Source organism: Phyllobates terribilis, unplaced genomic scaffold (genome assembly GCF_046119375.1).
Source record: "Phyllobates terribilis strain yellow unplaced genomic scaffold, ASM4611937v1 Scaffold_4__5_contigs__length_816908805, whole genome shotgun sequence".
NCBI lineage: Eukaryota > Metazoa > Chordata > Amphibia > Anura > Dendrobatidae > Phyllobates > Phyllobates terribilis.
Genome location: NW_027362764.1, coordinates 455,942,134 through 455,963,455, shown reverse-complemented (window position 1 = coordinate 455,963,455; position 21,322 = coordinate 455,942,134). Strand labels below are relative to the sequence as shown.

At 43.2% G+C, this 21,322-nt stretch overlaps 1 protein-coding gene across 2 annotated transcripts in view; it reads right to left on the bottom strand.

Moving 5' to 3' along the window:
• LOC141265487 (cadherin-6-like) overlaps positions 1 to 20,444 on the bottom strand; it is a 343,088-nt gene extending 322,644 nt beyond the window's left edge. For both annotated transcript variants that reach the window (XM_073678638.1, XM_073678639.1), the window contains exon 1: positions 20,278 to 20,444. The gene's annotated coding sequence lies outside the window, so the exon portion shown is untranslated. The remainder of the gene's footprint in view (positions 1 to 20,277) is intronic.
• Between the last annotated feature and the right edge of the window lie 878 nt (positions 20,445 to 21,322).

Sequence of the window (21,322 nt, the reverse complement as noted above, 5' to 3'; positions counted from 1 at the left end):
TGCAATATTGGGGACGTGGATGGGAGACCATGTCTGCAATGTGGGGGGCCTGGATGGGAGACCATGTCTGCAATGTGGGGGACCTGGATGGGAGACCATGTCTGCAATGTGGGGGACCTGGATGGGAGACCATGTCTGCAATATGGGGGACCTGGATGGGAGACCATGTCTGCAATGTGGGGGACCTGGATGGGAGACCATGTCTGCAATGTGGGGGACCTGGATGGGAGACCATGTCTGCAATATGGGGGACCTGGATGGGAGACCATGTCTGCAATATGGGGGACCTGGATGGGAGACCATGTCTGCAATATGGGGGACCTGGATGGGAGACCATGTCTGCAATATGGGGACCTGGATGGGAGACCATGTCTGCATTATGGGGGACCTGGATGGGAGACCATGTCTGCAATATGGGGGACCTGGATGGGGGACCATGTCTGCAATATGAAGGACCTGGATGGGGGACCATGTCTGCATTATGAAGGACCTGGATGGGGGACCATGTCTGCAATATGAAGGACCTGGATGGGAGACCATGTCTGCAAGATGAGGACCAGTTCAAAAGGTGTATAGAAAATAAAATTGTATCACTAAAAATGTCACTTTGTCATGCAAATAATGTGGCCCCCCAAATTAAATGTCTTTCTGTGTGCGGCCCATATGCCCAGCTGAGTTTGAGACTCCTGGACTAGGCCATTCCAAAACCTTTACACATTTCCCCTTAAACCACCCGAGTGTTGCTTTAGCGGTACGCTTAGGATCATTGTCTTGTTGGAAGGTGAACCTCTGTCCCAGTTTGAAATCACTGACAGACTGAAACATCTTTTGCTCAAGAATATTCCTGTATTTTGCACTATCCATCTTCCCCTCGACTCACACCATTTTCTCTGTCCCTGCTGCCGAAAAATATCCCTGTAGCATGATGCTACCACCACCATGTTTCACTATGGGGATGGTGTTCTTGGAAAGATGAGCTGTGTTGGTTTGGCACCAGACATAGCGATTACCTTGGTGGTCAAAAAGTTAAATTTTGGTCTCATCTGAGCACAGCACGTTCCTCCATACATTTGGGGAGTCTACCACATATCTTCTGGCAAACTGAAAAGGAGCCTTACAATTTTTTGTAAGTAAAGACTTTTTTTTCTTCCCACTTTTCCATAAAGGCCACCTCTATGGAGTGTATGGCTTATTGTGGTCGTATGGACAGATACTCCAGTCTCTGCTTGGGAACTCTGCAGCTCCTTCAGGGTTACCTTTGGTCTCTGTGCTGCCTCTTTGATTAATGTCCTCCTTGCCCAGGCTGAGAGTTTTGGTGGGCGGCCCTCTCTTGGCAGGTTTGCTGTGGTACCATGTTCTTTCCATTTGCTGATAATGGATTTGATGGTGCTCTAAGGGCTCATCAGAGATTGGGATATTTCTCAACAACTTTGTCCCTTACTTGTTTGGAGAACTCCTTGATCTTCATGGTGTTTGGTTAGTGGTGCCTCTTGATTAATGGTGTTGCAGCCTCTGTGACCTTTCAGAAACAGGTGGACTTCCTTTCACTAAGCATGTGACTTATGAAGCTAATCGCTTGCACCAAAATTTTTAGGGGCTTCATAGCAAAAGAGGTGAATACATATGCACAAGCCATTTTTAGTTATTTAATCCTATAAATTTAACTTAGGCCTATATTTTTCTCACTCCACTTCACCAACTTACACTATTTAATGCTGATGCATCACACACAAATTGGATTACAAATATATTTAAATACAGGTTATAATGTAAGAAAATAGGCAAAAATCCAAGGAGGGCAAATACTTTCTAAAGCCACTGTATGAAAGTCACAATTTCTCCGATCAGTGAGTGACTGTTTTGCTGCCCTATGGAATATGGGTAATGCTGAGTTGTCAGTGTTTTGATTGACAGCTCGGTCGTCCAATTTTGTGATGGACGTGCAGAGCTGTCCGTAGTTTGATTGACAGCTTGGCCTTAAAATCTGTGACTGGGAGGTGCTGGGCTTTCTCCTGTGTTCTCTGTTCTGGAGATTGCCCAGCTACTTAATAGAGCTGTCTGCCTCTGATCCCTACCAGACATAGTTTGCTCTGCCTGGTGTTTGCCTGTTTCTGTTGTTCTGAGTTCTGATCTTCCGCTGCCTGACCCTTTGGACCGTGTTCTGACCATCCCTTTGTCTTGTCCTTTTGCTTTAATCCACTTTCACCTGGTATTTTGATCCCTAGACTGTGCCCTGACTTATTGTTATGCGTTTTGCAGAGGGACCCAGCAAGACTGGCACCAAACCAGCAAAGGCGCAGCCACAGACAAACTTGGCACAAGCAGCCCAGCTAGGCGAGCCCTTGAGAGCTGGGAATACTCTTCACCCAGCTCCCAGTAAATGGAAGGAGCACTTTTGCAGAGCCATTCCCAGGCCTACTGACGCCGGACAGCTGGCGTTTGGTGACGCGGCTGGTGTCTAGTCAAGAACCACGTGAGTACCTCTGTAAAAACCCCAAGAAGTAAAACCAGAAGAGAAAATGAGAAAACCCCTCTTTAGATAGTAACACTAATGCTAGCACCACTCACCACCACAGCACATAGAAACTGCACTAAACAGCAAAGGACTTGCAGGGAGCAGGACTAAATAGCCCGTCTAATGATCAGGTGTTGAATACTTCCCAATCATCCTCAGACAGCCACTCCCTGCTAGTTTGAACAGCAGAATGGACAACTTCCCACCACTGCCTAGTGCCAGACACAGCAGCATCCTGCGTTGCCTGCCAACTGGAGAAATTCGTGAGAGACACGGCGTTCCATGTCCCCATACATCCTACAACACAAGAACACAATGCTCCATAAGATTGGGACAGTCACCGTGCACAACATCCCACCACTGCCTAGCGCCAGACACAACAGCATCCCGTGTTGCCTGGCAACTGGAGAAATCCGTGGGAAACACGGCGTCCCATGTCCCCTCACATCCTACAACACCAGAACACGATGCTCCATAACATTGGGACAGTCTCCGTGCATGCATAGTAGCTCCACCTCCGGAGTCAGGACAATGGCGGCGCCTGTGACCTGAGTAGCGTAGCACTGGACCTACTCCATTCCCAGGTGGGAGCACAGAGCCATGATTCTTAACACTTATGCCTTTGTGTTTCCCCTTGGTTTTCTACGTGCTCTCTTGATGCTGACCCCGAAACGTCTGACTTCTTTGCCTCACGGTCTGTCCGTGAGTAATGACTAGCGTCACAATGACCACATGAAAATTGAGCTGAACTTGGTGGACATACAAAAGCAATCAATTTAAACTTGACAAATAACTGCACCATCTTGATGACTTGTCACAGAAGGTTATCTCACTTGAGAGGATTAAGATAAGCTAACAATGTATACATCTTTGACTGATGCAGGGATAGGTATTACATTACACTTTTTTAGCCATGGTATTCCAGTGTTGAGTAAACTTTAAATTGGCTACATCTGTAAATCAGCTAAGAGGAGCTCAGAAAAACAAAGATAAAACAAGCTATAAGCTCCTTGTCAGAGCTCACTGATGGATTGTTAGTTAACTCATCCTGCTGCCAGCTATATAGTGTGTAAGGGCTCGCACACACAACCGTATAACAAGGCAGAGTGTTATGTGATGTTTTAACGGATAGCACTCGGCCCAATGTTATACTATGGGGTAGTGCCGACCAGCGCTTTTTTTTGTCCTGCCGGTTCGGCATGAGAAAACAATCGCACCATGCTGCGAGTGGCTCCAATATTCAGATCACATGCACCCATACAAATCTATGGGTGCTGTGAAACATCGGATTGCACTTGGATATCATCATAGTGCAGTCCGAATACCGCAGACACAGAGATTGGAGAAGGTGGAGAAATTAAATTCTCCATCTTCTCCACACCTGTGATATGATTCTCTCATGCGAGAGAATCGGATCACACTAAGGTGACTCGGATCAAACTCTGACAGACATTAGTGACATTAGCATAATTGGCCCGATTCTCTCACCCCAGCCTAATACAAAGGCAATAAAAAGCAAACGGTGCAAAAATTTTTTATGAAACCCAAATGCAAAATTAATTTTTAAACCAAAAATACGTGCATTTAAGCAAAAAAGTACCCCTGAAAGGTGTTCATGTGGTTTAAAGTTGTCAACCTTAAGGAACAATTTTCATGTTGAAACGTTGCAATATGAAAGGATTAACTATTTAGACTCGTTTGGCTGAGATTAAAACCCAGAAAAAAAATACAATTCCGCTTTATAGGCAACAAGCTGAGTGAGAGAAAGTGGCTGCCTGCACAGATGCATTGTAGTGATTCAGTGATTCCTAGCGCAATACTGTATTTTTTTCTGCTAATTTTATCCATCATGTGGCCAGTAAGCCGTGCACGTTTCACTTGCCTGAAGTTTGCTTAGCACCTGTCAAGTCAGGTGTAAAACACCAGGGAATAAATAAAGAAACGTGGAAACACTTCAGTAATATTAGTGACGTTAATAAAGCATTATTCCTTCCCTTTCTTTGTAGCCTATCCATTTAAGGGCAAAGTCCAAAGTGGTAAAAGTACAATTAAATAAGGAATGGAAAATAAAAAAATAAGTTACCCATATGCCTGTGTCCTACATACACAATACATGGCTGTAATTGACTGATTCTTGCTTTTCCAGCCTTATATACAGTGTCAACCTTGACCCAAGATCTCTGCCTTTCACCCCCTGACCAAGAGCTGGGTGCGTAGGCGATGTCGAGGAGCGCCCAGTCCTCCTTTGTCATTAGTTACTTCTCCAGTATTTCTCTTATTTTGTACACAGTAATATGTGAATTACAATCAGTGCTGGGATAAGACCCGCCAGCTATAAAACAGAATGAATAAGCCGTACAAGCTGTATGAAAAGCTTTAAACTTATCTCTGTTTAAACATAACATAGTGTCCATAATATTAATTCCTTGCTGGCAGCTTAGTATAAACATTACCTTAGGTGGTCTTGCCCTATGTAAATATTAGCGGGATTTCTTATCGGAGGAGAGTGGTTTTGCACACAGTGTAAATACATCTATACATTTCTTCTGTCTGCTGACAATCTTTTGTAACCTGCTCACATTTATGCAGGTTACGAATACTTTGCATTTCTCCTTGGTCTGTTCAGTGTTATGGATTTTTTATACACCATTGATGTTAACACTTTTTTTGTGAAAATGAACCATGAATAATGCTAAATCTTAATTCTGGAGCTAACTGTTCTCCGACTAACAAACGTGGCGCTGTGTATTTGTGGAATGACTGTGTGCACATACAGTTAGGCATACAAGATATACTTTATTAATGATGATTAAAAAGAAAAACACTGCAAAGTTCCCAGATTGCTTTAGTGCTCATAGGCCTTTTCAGAGAAAAAGAGGACTTGAACTCTATAGCGCCACCTATTGGAAGTAGCGATCCTACAAGTCACAATCAACCCTTTAACAAGTCGTGCAATATGACTTAGGATAATAACCAAATCAGAATCTGAATTTGCAGACACGGTGTTTCGGGCTGTTGACCCTCGTCATTGCAAAGTATGGGAACTGATTTGTCTAGGTGAGAGGCTCTGGACTGAGGTCTAAGAGGTAACATCTTTCCTTGTGGAGAGTGACATACCGGCTCTGGCATGCCAAGGTAAGGAGGCTTATTCGCCATGCAATGCTCCTCTGGGAAATTGAATATGCAAATTGGTCCAACAGCCCGGAACACCGTGTCTGCAAATTGAGATTCTGATTTTATCCTAAGTCATATTGCATGACTCGTTAAAGGGTTGATTGTGACTTGTAGGATCGCTGCTTCCAACAGGTGGCGCTATAGAGTTCAAGTCCTCTTTTTCTCTGAAGAGGCAAGTTGCATATTAAATTTCCCAGAGAAACATTGCACCACGAATAAGCCTCCTTACCTTGACATGCCAGAGTCAGTATGTCACTCTCCACAAGGAGAAACGTTACCCCTTAGTGCTCGTAGGCCAGAAGGGGTCGCTATAGATCTCTGCCACTACGTAAAATCAAGATAGCAAGGCAATGTGACAAATGCTGCTCACTCACCCTAAGAAATAAACTCTGCAGATGACCTTATCCGACCAAGAAGTTTGGCACCATTGTCTTACCCTAAGGAACCCTAGAGAACCCTGTGAAATCCTAATATGAATTGACTCTTCAAATACGGAAGACAGACAAAATCCATAAAATATGGACAATGGAGTGATTTTCCCTCAATATTTCAGATGCAACACTATAAAATAAAGAACCATCAGTGCAAAAAACAAACTAGTAGGATATAAGGTGCTTGTATTTGACAAAAGTTAAAAGGTAACCCACAAAACATCCGAAATAACGGTACACAAACCTAGGGATATCAGTAAAAAGGGTCATCTCTAGAGTTCATTTCTTGAGGTGAAAGAGTAGCAGTTGTTTTCTTTTGTTTCTTTTGCCTCTCCCTATCCCTTCATCCCTACCCCTTGTCACACTGACTCATTATCTTGACTTTACGTAGTGGCAGAGATCTATAGCGACCATGCTGACCTACGAGCACTATACCAATCTGGGAACTTTGCAGTGACTTCCTTTTCTTTTTAATCATTATTAAAAAAGTATATATTTTATATAGGGTTCTTTCGTTATGTTCGATAGTTCTTCAATCCTCTGGGTTTAGCGATTTTCTGTTAGTCCACATACTGTATATGTATTTGTACGTGTACTAAACTGTGTTTGTGTGAGACTATTTTATTTGAGTTTATTGCTATGTTTTGTTATTATGTGCTAGAACTGGAGGACATGAGTCAGGTCATACATACAGTGTTGGCCAAAAGTATTGGCACCCCTGCAATTCTGTCAGATAATACTCAGTTTCTTCCTGAAAATGATTGCAATCACAAATTCTTTGGTATTATTCTCTTCATTTAATTTGTCTTCAATGAAAAAAACACAAAAAGAATTGTCCTACAGCCAAATTGGATATAATTCCACACCAAACCTAAAAAAGGGGGTGGACAAAAGTATTGGCACCCTTTGAAAAATCATGTGATGCTTCTCTAATTCGTGTAATTAACAGCACCTGTAACTTACCTGTGGCACCTAACAGGTGTTGGCAATAACTAAATCACACTTGCAGCCAGTTAACATGGATTAAAGTTGACTCAACCTCTGTCCTATGTCCTTGTGTGTACCACATTGAGCATGGAAAAAAGAAAGAAGACCAAAGAACTGTCTGAGGACTTGAGAAACCAAATTGTGAGGAAGCATGAGCAATCCAAGGCTACAAGTCCATCTCCAAAGACCTGAATGTTCCTGTGTCTTCCGTGCGCAGTGTCATCAAGAAGTTTAAAGCCCATGGCACTGTGGCTAACCTCCCTAGATGTGGACGGAAAAGAAAAATTGACGAGAGATTTCAACGCAAGATTGTGCGGATGGTGGATAAAGAACCTCGACTAACATCCAAACAAGTTCAAGCTGCCCTGCAGTCCGAGGGTACAACAGTGTCAACCCGTACTATCCGTCGCCGTCTGAATGAAAAGGGACTGTTTGGTAGGATACCCAGGAAGACCCCACTTCTTACCCCGAGACATAAAAAAGCCAGGCTGGAGTTTGCCAAAACTTACCTGAGAAAGCCTAAAACGTTTTGGAAGAATGTTCTCTGGTCAGATGAGACAAAAGTAGAGCTTTTTTGGGAAAAAGCATCAACATAGAGTGTACAGGAAAAAAAAAGAGGCATTCAAAGAAAAGAACACGGTCCCTACAGTCAAACATGGCGGAGGTTCCCTGATGTTTTGGGGTTGCTTTGCTGCCTCTGGCACTGGACTGCTTGACCGTGTGCATGGCATTATGAACTCTGAAGACTACCAACAAATTTTGCAGCATAATGTAGGGCCCAGTGTGAGAAAGCTGGGTCTCCCTCAGAGGTCATAGGTCTTCCAGCAGAACAATGACCCAAAACACACTTCCAAAAGCACTATAAAATGGTTTGAGAGAAAGCACTGGAGACTTCTAAGGTGGCCAGCAATGAGTCCAGACCTGAATCCCATAGAACACCTGTGGAGAGATCTCAAAATGGCAGTTTGGAGAAGGCACCCTTCAAATATCAGGGACCTGGAGCAGTTTGCCAAAGAAGAATGGTCTACAATTCCAGCAGAGCATTGTAAGAAACTCATTGATGGTTACCGGAAGCGGTTGTTCGCAGTTATTTTGGCTAAAGGTTGTGCAACCAAGTATTAGGCTGAGGGTGCCAATACTTTTGTCCGGCCCTTTTTTGGAGTTTTGTGTGAAATGATCAATGATTTGATTTTTGCTTCATTCTCTTTGGTGTTTTTTCCTTGCAAGCAAATTAAATGAAGAGAATAATACCAAAGAATTTGTGATTGCAATCATTTTCAGGATGAAACTGAGTATTATCTGATAGAATTGCAGGGGTGCCAATACTTTTGGCCAGCACTGTAGGACCTGTCACTTTAACAGGAACCATTGCTAGGAGCCCCAGGGTGCAGATTACAAGGTTCGGCACCAAAGATGTTGCTTCTTGAGAGTAAATAAAAAGACTTATGTTTCAAGATTGAACTTCCTGGCTGTGACATCTCTTTTATCCAAGACCCCCGCGCATCAGTCTCTCTACCACATGACCCATCACATCACAGCCCTGTCCTCCTTACCAATGCACAGGTGGTTGAAACTTTACTCACAAAATATACTCAGGTTTAGAAATAAGGGTCTGACTTTATAAAGTAAAAGAGCCACTCTTATTCGTAGGCTGTGTCTGGTATTGAACCGGTAATAACAAAAAAGTGACTACTATTTCTAATGCTACACAACCCCTTCAATATACCAAAAACAATAATGTAATCTTGCTGGGGCGCTAACTGATACAAAATGGAATGTGAATGTCTATTTTAAGTTTGTCGTCACCCTTACTTCTCTGTTTTGTACTTAGCGATTCTTCTATGGAGAAGGTCCTATCTTGCCCGGTCTAGAGGTCTATCGTAAAAGGAGGAGACAAATGGACGCTGCCTGTGACAAGACTTTGGGTTTTGTTATCCTTTTGGGAACTCCCTCTCTCTGTGTGGTGAGCCACTAAGTCTGAATAGAGGATCCATCCTTACATTAGAAGGAACAGCCATTCAATTAATATGTATGGCTGTAATGTATGGGTGGGCCAGGTCATTACTGATAACTGGGGGCTTCAGAAGCTATATTGTAGTGTTGAGCTGATCGTTACAATAAAAAAACAACTCCCTTAAATTGACACCTTGTTAATTGTGGGTCAAATAAATATATTAAGTGTATTTTGCTCTAACATCCATGTGTTCACACATACCTGTCACATAGCCTGAATATTTAATACATATACCACATTACAGCTGCACTCTTTGTCTTAGACTTTAGAAAGGGCTGTCCCATAATAGACATTTGTCACCAATCCAGTGGCATAGAATAAGGGGGCACAGGCACAGCTGCTTTAGGCACAAAATTCAATGAGGTTGCAAAATTTTACTCCATCCACCACTTGCCCCTACTGCCACTTTTTTCGAAGCGGCACACAAGTGCAATGAGTGCCCACCCATCTGCCAACTAACTGAACAAGTAAAGCAGCTAGTGATAAGTTTTTCTTCAGCTGCTGTGCTCTGCATAGGCAGTAATTGAGATAACACACCTCTCATTTTAATGAAGTGAGCTTTGTCATCTCGGTCACTGCCTATGCAAAGCACAACAGCCGATGACAAACTCATCTTGACTACTAAATTCTGCAGATGCAGCGATCGAAACGGAAGAGGCTGAGCAAGATGGATCTGAATCATGTGCCCTGTACCGTGCTCTCCTGCAGCTCTCTGCATCTCTTCTCTGTTGTAAATTAGTGTAAGGTCAGAGACCTGCTGGGAAAGCTGGACAAAATTGTTAAAAATGTCCCGTAACAAAAAAAAAGTAACATTATCATAAGTTTTATGCTTTTACACATATAGGTTTAGGGCTGGATTAATAAAAGTTATATAAATAGAACACAAAAAAATGTAATAGAAAGTATAAAAAAAAATGTAACAATATATAATTTTATTTTTAAAATTTTATTTCAGGGTACAGCAACAAAAAAAACAAGAGGGCAAAAGGCAAACTAAAATTACATCAGTTAAGGGTTTCAATACTGGACTGATGGAAGGGATTTGGAGTAGTGATGAGCGAGCATTCTCATTACTCGAGATTTATGAGCATGCTAGGGTGTTCTCCGAATATCTTCAGCGTGCTCGGGTGTTATGGTTTAGTCACTCCGTGCGCATGATTTGCGACTGTTTGACAGCTTTAATACATGTGAGGAATGCCTAAGAAACAGGCATTCCTCACATGTATTAAAGCTGTCAAACAGTTGCAAAGCATGCGCATGGCATGACTCAAACATAACATCCGAGCACGCTGAAGATACCCAGAAAACACCCGAGCATGCTCATAAATATCGAGTAACAAGCATGCTCGCTCATCACTAATTTGGAGTGCTAATAGTCTATAGGTTCGGGGGAGTAAAATACTTGTCGTGACACAGGTGCTGGCAACGTATACTGCACCTATCTACAATTTAAGTGAAAATGTCTTATCACTGGGGGCCCAACACTGAGACACCCACCAATCACTAAAATGGGTTCCCTGATTCCCCATTACTCCTCACTGCATTCAGATTGAATAGAATAGCATGGTTGTGCATGCCGCCTGCCACTCTGTCTGATGTCTACCTGAGCATGGCACTTAGCTATCATGGAAAATACACCTTAAACACTGGATTTTTATAACACATTAACTGGTATGAAATTTACATATGTTGATGAAATGCTTTGTGAATTTAGCACAAGGCAGATATATTTTTTCAGTCACTTTTTATATTTAGGAGTAGTTTGGCTATTTCTCCAGTGATTGATGCCCAGTATCTGTAGACTTCCTAGTAGTAGACTATCGCATGCCCGTGCTCCATGTCTCTGTTATTACACACAGCACATCCTTTATAATAGGTACAGCTGGCACTTACAACTTGATGAGTGACAAAACTCTGATGGCGTTTAATACTGTATGGAGACGTTCAGCTACCATGCAGCTTGTATCAGTGATGTAATACAGAATCTAAGAGGGCTATGATCTCCACAGGGTGGCGTTAAAGGTGCTGATGGTTTAGTGTGGGCGCCGTGTCTGGGAGAGAATGTATTAAAAATAAATGCATATTTCATACACCTGGCACAAAAAAATATATCAAATGTAGAAGCAGTAGGTAGCATTAGTCTGAAGAGTGGTTGAAATACAGTTCCTTGCATGGCATCCTGGCATGCTGATATTGCTTATAGTTTAATACAAGGTTCCCGCTGCTTGCTTATAAAAGAAAGATGGAAATATTGTTAGGATCATGCACATTTTAATTTGATGTTGCATCCACTCTGATGGCTGCCTTGTATGTACATTAAGGATTGTAATTATACAGTTTATATACTTGTCACTTGGTTAAAAAACAGTTTTCATATACCCTAAATATAGGGTCCTCTGTTCAGTATTGTCATCCTTTGGCCAGAGGAGGGAGTAGTTACAATAGGCTTTCCTGGGCCTGGGAGACCTGTCCTTTCCTGCATTCATTGCTTTCCATGGGCACTGTGCAGTGCTTGATTCCCCCTGCTGAAGACCTAGGGTATGTTCACATGTGGAGATTTTGCAGCAATTTTGGGGTATTTTTTTTTCAGGTGGAAAAGAAGTTGTGTTTTACATTATCAACAAAAGCAATGAGATTTCAGAAGTCTCATACATACACTTTTTTTCTTGACTGAATTTCAGCACTGCAACGTTATTGAAAATCTGTAATATTTCAATTCTTTCTGTGTTTTTGCGGCGTTTTTTACCCACTGAAAGTAATGAAAAGCAGCAAAATCCCAGAAAAAAAAATGCAGCATAACATTTGTGTTCCAGATTTTTTGATATTTAAAATTCACTTTCTTAAAATGCACTGTAGACAATCATACATGTAATCCACCTACAAAATGTAAAAAAGGCAGCAAAAATGCATCTATTTTCTGCGCTTTCTATCACAGAGTTTCACAACATGTGAAGATAGCCTTAGGCTGCGTGCCCACTATGCGTTTTTCAAGCGTTTTTGATGCGGAATTTCCACAGCATAAACGCTTGAAAAACGCTTGGTAATCCGTGCCCCATGATCCCCAATGAAAATCCGCATATTCCGTGCACATGCTGTGGAATTTTCAGTAGCAGATTTTCCTTGCGGAAAAATTCGCAGCATGTCCATTATTTGTGCGTTTCCACATGCAGATTTGAGGTCGCAATGCATTTGAAAAACGCAAGTCAAATCCGCATGTAAAAACGCTGCAAAAACGCTTAAAAAACGCGTGTAAAATCCGCAAGCGTTTTTACTGCCAAGAATATGCAGAAACGCTGCGGAAATTTTCTGCTTCAATTCTGCATCGTGAGCACATAGCCTTAAAGCCAGGCAGGGGCAGACATATCATTGGTGATCAGCTTATTGTGCAGGGACCATCCTAATAAGAAGTGATTCCGAAGTGGAGCGAAGGAAGTCACGTTAGTATCAGAGACACAGCGGGAGCACCACGTCAATAAGAGAGGATTTTCCCATTCAAGATGCTGACAAACTAGAAAAACTGCAGGAGGTTTCCTTAAGTATTTCTTAGTAGATGTTACAACTCAGACAGAATGCATCTTTCTTTTGTATGGATATTCCTTAGTAGATGGTGAAGGTTTCCACAGATTTATAGGAACACTTGAAAGTGTTAGACACTTTATTTTAACAAATCTATTGAGGACATGATTTTATGGCATCTACTAATATATAAGTATTACAGGGTCACCACCTTTGTGAAGTGCAGCATGCTTGTTAAAAGGAACCTGTCACTTGATTCATGGTGCCCAAGACATGGCAGTATGAATGAGAGACTGGCTGCGCGACTGCTGCCAGGTATATTTTCCTCTGCAATGCTCTGTCGTTTCAGAGAAAAAAAATAGTAAGAAAATTGGCCCGGGGACCATAGATAAAGACATGACAAGTTCAGCACCGATCTCGGCTGACTTTCCTCAGTGTTGCTCCAGGTGATTGATAGGTCTCTCCTGTGTGTGTACATAGGGAGAGACCTGTCAATCATCATTAGAGGAGCAGTGAGAAGTCGGCAAGGTCTTTAAACTATGCTCTGGCGTGTCAGGGCGCAGTCAGACGTCTGTATAACACGGATAGCGATCGCAGCACAGTGCTCAGACTGGCCAGCGTCTCTTCTGAATCAAGTGTGACAGCTACATAGAAATACATTAAGCTGTCACACTCAGGACAGGAGAGCCGCCAGCCAGTCCGAGCATTGCGATGCAATCGTTGTCCATGTTATACGGCCGTCTGACTGCGTCTTCAGGGAAAAATATACCTGGCTGCACTCGTACAACCAAGCTCTGATTCATTCTGTCAATGGTTTGGACAACATTAATCAAGTGCAGCCTTCTTTACAGGCTGCACAGTGCTCCTATTCTCATCTGGCCCTGATTGTGACGCATGTGACCAGACCTGTCCAATTGCCCCCTCAAACTCAAAAGCACTGCGCATGTGCTGCTTTCCCCTGCAATGTGTTTTCATTGGAGGAGGCTGATGGACAGGTCTGTGGAGAACAGGAACACAGGTAAGTCCATAAGGAAGGCTGCAGTCAATGCTTCACAAGGGACAAGACCTGCAATACCTGGAAGTGCAACATCTTTTCCCCAATATATATATATAAAAAAAAAAATATTATATATATATATATATATATACAGTACAGACCAAAAGTTTGGACACACCTTCTCATTTAAAGATTTTTCTGTATTTTCATGACTGTAAAAATTGTACATTCACACTGAAGGCATCAAAACTATAAATTAACACATGTGGAATTGTATACTTAACAAAAAAGTGTGAAACAACTGAAAATATGTCTTATATTCTAGGTTCTTCAAAGTAGCCACCTTTTGCTTTGATGACTGCTTTGCACACTCTTGGCTTTTTCTTGATGAGCTTCAAGAGGTAGTCACCGGAAATGGTTTTCACTTCACAGGTGTGCCCTGTCAGGTTTAATAAGTGGGATTTCTTGCCTTATAAATGGGGTTGGGACCATCAGTTGTGTTGTGCAGAAGTCTGGTGGATACACAGCTGATAGTCCTACTGAATAGACTGTTAGAATTTGTATTATGGCAAGCAAAAAGCAACTAAGTAAAGAAAAACGAGTGGCCATCATTACTTTAAGAAATGAAGGTCAGTCAGTCCGAAAAATTGGGCAAACTTTGAAAGTGTCCCCAAGTGCAGTTGCTAAAACCATCAAGTGCTACAAAGAAACTGGCTCACATGAGGACCGCCCCAGGAAAGGAAGACCAAGAGTCACCTCTGCTTCTGAGGATAAGTTTATCCGAGTCACCAGCCTCAGAAATCGCAGGTTAACAGCAGCTCAGATTAGAGACCAGGTCAATGCCACACAGAGTTCTAGCAGCAGACACATCTCTACAACAACTGTAGAGATAACAAAAGCAAGAACAGTGAAACAGTCTGATATACCAAAAACCCAAAATAAAGCACAAATTTGAACAGAGCCTAAAATCAGCCTGTGCCTGATGCTGCATACATATAATGCAGTCTGATTTCTGCTGTCACATGTGTAAGAGAGGATATAAAGGGGTTGCCCAGTATGTGGCTGAGTGCCACACTCACCCTTGAAGCTCTCCATAGTTCTGCACAGCCCTACATCTCGCCCTTCATCTTCATCCACTATCCTACCCATGTTCCCTGTTCTGGGAATGATCTAAGACTAGCCTCCTCCAAATCCGAAGCTCCCCCTCAAGTCTCCAAGAGGTTTCTTGCTCTACATCCATTCTCTGTAATGCACTACCCCAGACAACCGGTGAACTCCCAGTATCCAAGCATGTCCTAAAAACGCATCTTTATAGGCAGGCCTATCACATCCCCTCATTAATGGAACTGTTCTCAGTTCTCCCTTCCTGCACTTTCCTCAGAATCTGTTCCTTTCCATCATCTGTCCGCACACCCTCCATGCACTTAGCAGCACTTTGTATTGGGACATACACAGAGGCTGGCTGGTGACTGGTTTATGCAGATTTGCATGATTACCCTTTATTATAATGATGGCTGGACTATACACAATAAACATTTTTTACCTTTTCTGTCACCTCTGTGTTCTCATAGATTGTAAGCTCTTGTGAGCAGGGCCCTCACTTCTGTAGTATGAAATGGTGAATATTGTGTTATTCTGTAAAGTCTATATAGTTTGTATTGTCCCCTCTAAATTCTAAGTGCTGTGGAATACGTTGGCACTATAGAAATAAAAATTATTATTATTATTACCACCATCAGAAATAAGAATCTGCTTTCCTCCTAGAAATAGTGCCACTCATTAGCTACGCCTGGTATTGCATCTTAGTCCCATTCATTTAAAATGGGCAAACACAGGCGGCCATGGAGAATCTCTTTTCTGGAGAAATAAAAATGATTTGTGCAATTTTAATAATCGGATCACAACTCCTCTAATCAAAATCACCAATATTCTGGGCTCTGCACAGCAGCAGCAGCTGTTCCAGATCGAATGCTAGGATATGGAAATGTAGGATAGCTTAGAAATAGGTGTCCGATATAAGATGGAGAATGAAGAATAATGTGCAGGCTAGGCCTGCTGTACTTCTCAGGGGCCTTATAGTTTTCATTTAATGCTGATGGCACCTGTTCATCCGTTCTAATGGGCTGTTCCACCACAGCCATGTGCCAAAAATGGATTTGTGGCATATTATTATTAATACAGATTGTACAAATGAAATAAAATATCAACACCCTTTATAAGGCCCAGTTTAAAGGGGTGTATGAAAAATAGCCCTGAAAAATCTGTTGTTTTTAGATCCATATTGTGTTCCATTTGTTCCTTTTCATATCTATATTGCATTGTATGTCCATTTCTCACATCCGTGTGCCATCCGTCTGTCCGTATTGAACATGCGTAAGGCAGCCAGTTCTACATGAACAATTTAATACATTGTAAAAGGCCAAATACAGTTGTCTATCTAAATACCTGTAATGGATGAGTGAAAAACACAGGACATACATATGGTAATCGGTACGTTATCCATTTTTTACGCAATCCATTGAATTACAATACGGATCAAGGTAGTGCATGCTGCCCTTTTGTTACACGCAGACCATCGGCCCCTGTGTAAAAACGCTCACGGGACTTGCCTCGGTTCTTGTGCTGTCCGTGTGCTACTCCCTTTGATTTTGGACAGCACACAGACGTTTAATACACTCGTCTGAACGAGCCCTAACAGGAAAGCAGAGCTTGGCCTTCTTGAAGAACAGGGAGAAAAATTGCTCAAAACACTTGTTTGAGTCCCTAAAACAAAAGAAAACATTTTTCTTTTAATTCAAGCTTGCTGTGGTTGGGTACTGAAAGAATAGATACAGCATCCAACAAGAAATCCTCCAACACATGGTGTACACAATGACATCCCTGCTGTTCCCATTGAAGATATTGCACTGGTTATTGTATGGAGAAAACATTCATAGCTTTAGATTGACCTATATTACCGGCAGAATATAAATGAGCTTCTCTATGTTAGGCTGACCACTTTACATCACATTGGTTAGAAAGTAATGAACATTGCTCTCACCCGGGCACAGATACAAGAAATCTACGATGGTGGGAAGTGAGTGCTATATCCTAACCTCAAATTACTACTTTCCATCAGCTAGACTTAAGATGGAGCTGAAATGCCCAGCCTTTTCCAGACCTGTATTTTCACCAGCTCCTAGGAACTGATCCTCCACAATCATCATGATTAATCAGTCTCCGCAGTCGTTGTGGAGGAAGATGGAATTTAAAGCAAACCATTCCCAGCAACAGAGTATTTCACACTCACCTCTAGTTTCACCTTGAAACATATAAGCATTTCTTACTAAATATCACAAAGAATAAAGTGCCCCTCTTCTGAGCCAAAGCACTAAATAAAGGGCTGCTGGAGAAGGAAGCATCCGGCCACTAGATGCCAACCAGCTGCAAACATTACACCCAGATAACAGAATTATACTTGGGCAGAGGCGCACACTCTGGTCTTAGTAGCCACCAGCCCTAATCTAGTATGACGAGCTAGCCACCTTATGCTGGGTACATGTAGTCCTGCCATGACCCTTTTAGTGCAGTGCTACCTTTACCAAGAGGATTGTTTTCTTGTTAGCAGCTGCTATTGTGAAATATATATGTTATACCACTGGCTGGAGAGAACGCGATTCATCCCATGTCAGTGCACAGCTCCTTCACTACTCACATGACAAAATTATATAGTCCTGAAAGGTAAAAAGATCAAAGCTACTTCTACTTGGCCGCCTGAGAGATCAGGTAGCAGGGCAGGAGAAAGCAGAGCATCTGGCTTTGCCCCCAGTGCCAAAAGAGCAATAAATTCATTAGAGTTCCCTCTGTAACCCAGAGAGCACAGACTGAAAATAAAAGAAGAAGCCATTATCCTTAATAGATAAATGTTGGCCTGAGAGGAGACACTGAGACGCTGGACAACATGGAACAAGGCGGCATATACTGGCTGTCAGCTCTTTTCCTGAGCTGTGTGCAGCTGGCATCAGCATTCATTATTATGATGCATGTTCACATGTCCCCACATTTACCTATTACCATTTCTAAGGCTATTGTAAACCTGGGAGAAAATAGTGTCATGACTAAGCAAGAAGTAAATGAAGCGACTCCCCCCCCCAGACTGAATTTTATCTGCGCTAGAACACATTTCAGATGCTACAGTTGCCGTTCAATAGCAAGGCAAATCCTGCATTTAATCAGCAAGAATATTGATTCACCATGCAGAACTTTCTGCCTAATTCTAATATGGCCACTGGTTTTCCTCTGAATAGTGCAAGGAAATGGGAACGTGTAAATGGCAAACTAATAGCATTTCAAGCTCTGGCTGGTTAATTTCTGAAAGCTCTCTATTTTACTAATTTGGCCGCCAGCCAGTATAGCAGCCCATGTTCTGATAAGGACGCTTTTGAACTGCGAAAAGAAAAAAAGAAAAACAGCTAAAAACGGGAAAGTGTCCCACTTTGGCCTATGATGCTCTCCTAATAGCACCCCTAGTATTGGCCTAGTATACGCCGTGCAGACGGACAGCAGTGTGAATGGAGACACGGCCTCTCTTCTCCAGCCAATGTTTGACTACTAAAAAATTCAGATAACTTCAGAATACTGTGCAAGTGCATAGTAAACACATTCTGTGAATAGAAGCTGCTGAAAACCTCATGTCCTGGCATAATTAGAAGTAACCCACATCCAAGGCAGTCAAATAAATGAAAGGGTCTCTTTTGATGGGAACAGACTCGGAGCAGAGAGAGGAGAATCACATTTCCCAAGGGAATAGGCATTTGCTTCAAAGAGAAATCAGACTGGAACATTACTTCAGTCCCATAGGAGCCATGTGGGAGGAACTCCAGTCACTTTCAGTGAAAAATCAACTTTAACTAAGTTCTTAATTACGATTTTTTTTATTTCCACCTAATCCTCTTAATCACCTTTCATTTCTCACTGACACAATAGAAGGCAGGCGCGATCCCAAATATCTGTAGGCAATCTATGAATGCTGCCTGCTGACAAATCGTGATGGGAGAAAATACTGCATATGTCAATTTGTTCTTAGGCATGTATGTATTTGACTGAGCTGATGGCTCCAGATTGGTTTTCCTGGAGAACCCAAAGGGACAGTGCATTCCCTGGAGACATGGAAGCGTGTCCATTTCTTAAAGGACAATTGAAGACGGAGAAAAAAAGGAGAAGGCGGCGAGTCACAGTGCTGCTCTAATAGTATTGTCCTACAGAGTATGTACATCCCTTCAATCAATAGTCATTGTTGGCAGTGCCCTTCCTGTGCCATACGAGTAAAGCAGTAGTCAGTGAGGCTGGCCATATAACCATAGGGGCTTTACTGCTTCCAGGGCCCAGCCTTGACTCTTTATTGTGCCTTTCTTGTCATTTTGTCCCACTTTTCACATGAATAAATAAAGAATGCCACGCACTGTGAGAGTAACCCAACTGGCACAGATATGATTTCTGTTCCCCCTCATGGTAGAAGTATGTGCAGTGGGGTGAGCAAATCAAATTAATGTCATTATCTAGTATTAGTGCACAAAGCCGAGAGCTGGGAGAATCCGGGCGGCAGGGAAGTCTATTTGTCTAGTTAAGACTTTACTGTGGCCGGTAGCCTGTAATGTTCACAGGTAGCCAGCACACCCATTGTATGGCACAACGCTATCCCAAATCCCAATCTAATTGCTCTTCCTTTCTGCCTGTCACTCTGTAGTCTGACTGCTTATTCACTACTGAAACATTAGTATTCTATCCTGGGAGGTCACACAAGTAGAGAGGAATTTCCACAGCAAAGGACCCTGAAAGTAAAAATCCAGTAATTGCAGAGATCTCACAAATGTCACCTGGTCTGTAGGAAGACATTATAGTGAGCGGGAGATGGCACATCGGGCGACCGCCATGGAGAAGCCCGGTGCCCGGGGTAGTGCAAACTTCCATCAAAGTGAGGAGACTACTCCTGCGCTAAAGAACACAACGTGTGTGTGTGTGTATACATGTATATATATATATATATATATATATATATATATGGATAGATAGATAGATAGATAGATAGATAGATAGACTGTAGTACATGAGTGCAAAAGAACATAATATATACACCAAGGTGATACCCGACCTTCCATATACACTGATAACTGAATATTACTACATAAATCTGAGGAGAGCAGATGACCCAGCTGTCAGTGCAGTAAGTCACAATGAGTAGAGGCTGCTCCACCATACATCTCAGTACAGTATATATATATATCCCCTGGTAGCCCTGCTACACACAGCTGTCAGCCCCTCACCCGAGCATGGCAGCCTGGCACCTGTGCTATGGCATACAGGGCACAGTAGGGCTGGAGTGACTTCCCACTGGGGGACACGCGTGGAGCCAGGTGGGTTCCCCGCTAGTAGCCGCCATTGCGGTGCCGTGTCCCAGGACATGCCCATCACCAGGATGCCTGAGGTGACCGCTGCGGAGAGCACAGAGGGCGCCGGAGGGAGCGCATCACCTGGCGGGCACCGGGCAGCACACCCGGGCATCCCTCCCTCCCCCGGGGCTGAGGTGACCTTCAGTGACCCGCCAGGCAGCCGGCTGGGAACTTTGTGCTGAGGGAGCTGCAGACAGACAATGCCGCGTCCTTACCGGCCGTGTGAGGGGAGCTCCTCCGTGCACCACTGCTGCTGCTCCTCGTCAGCCTCTCACAGCATCACTAGTAACTCAGGGAGAAGAAACCACGGGGCTGCCTAATAATGGGGGAGAGGCAGAGCCGGAGCGCCCTCCCCAGCTCTGTTGCTACTGGAGCGGCGGCAGGAAGGGGTTAAGCCGGCTCGTCCATACACTGATGGGAAGGGAATTCAGGGGGAGGGGACCCGGCTTCTGTACAGACCCGAGCTGAGAGGACCGTCATCCAGGACAGGCACTGTCACAGGGGGAGCAGGACCACCAGTGTTATCAGGGGAGCACGACCACCACCAGTGTTATCAGGGGAGCACGACCACCACCAGTATTATCAGTGCTGTCAGCTGTACTATGGGGGTGATGAGGACTACTACCACCAGTATTATCAGTGCTATCATCTGTACTATGGGGGTGATGAGGACTACTACCACCAGTATTATCAGTGCTATCAGCTGTACTATGGGGGTGATGAGGACTACTACCACCAGTATTATCAGTGCTGTCAGCTGTACTATGGGGGTGATGAGGACTACTACCACCAGTATTATCAGTGCTGTCAGCTGTACTATGGGGGTGATGAGTACTACTACCACCAGCATTATCAGTGCTATCATCTGTACTATGGGGGTGATGAGGACTACTACCACCAGTATTATCAGTGCTATCAGCTGTACTATGGGGGTGATGAGTACTACTACCACCAGTGTTATCAGTGCTATCATCTGTACTATGGGGATGATGAGGACTACTACCACCAGTATTATCAGTGCTATCAGCTGTACTATGGGGGTGATGAGGACTACTACCACCAGTATTATCAGTGCTGTCAGCTGTACTATGGGGGTGATGAGTACTACTACCACCAGTGTTATCAGTGCTATCATCTGTACTATGGGGATGATGAGGACTACTACCACCCAGCATTATCAGTGCTATCAGCTGTACTATGGGGGTGATGAGTACTACTACCACCAGTGTTATCAGTGCTATCATCTGTACTATGGGGATG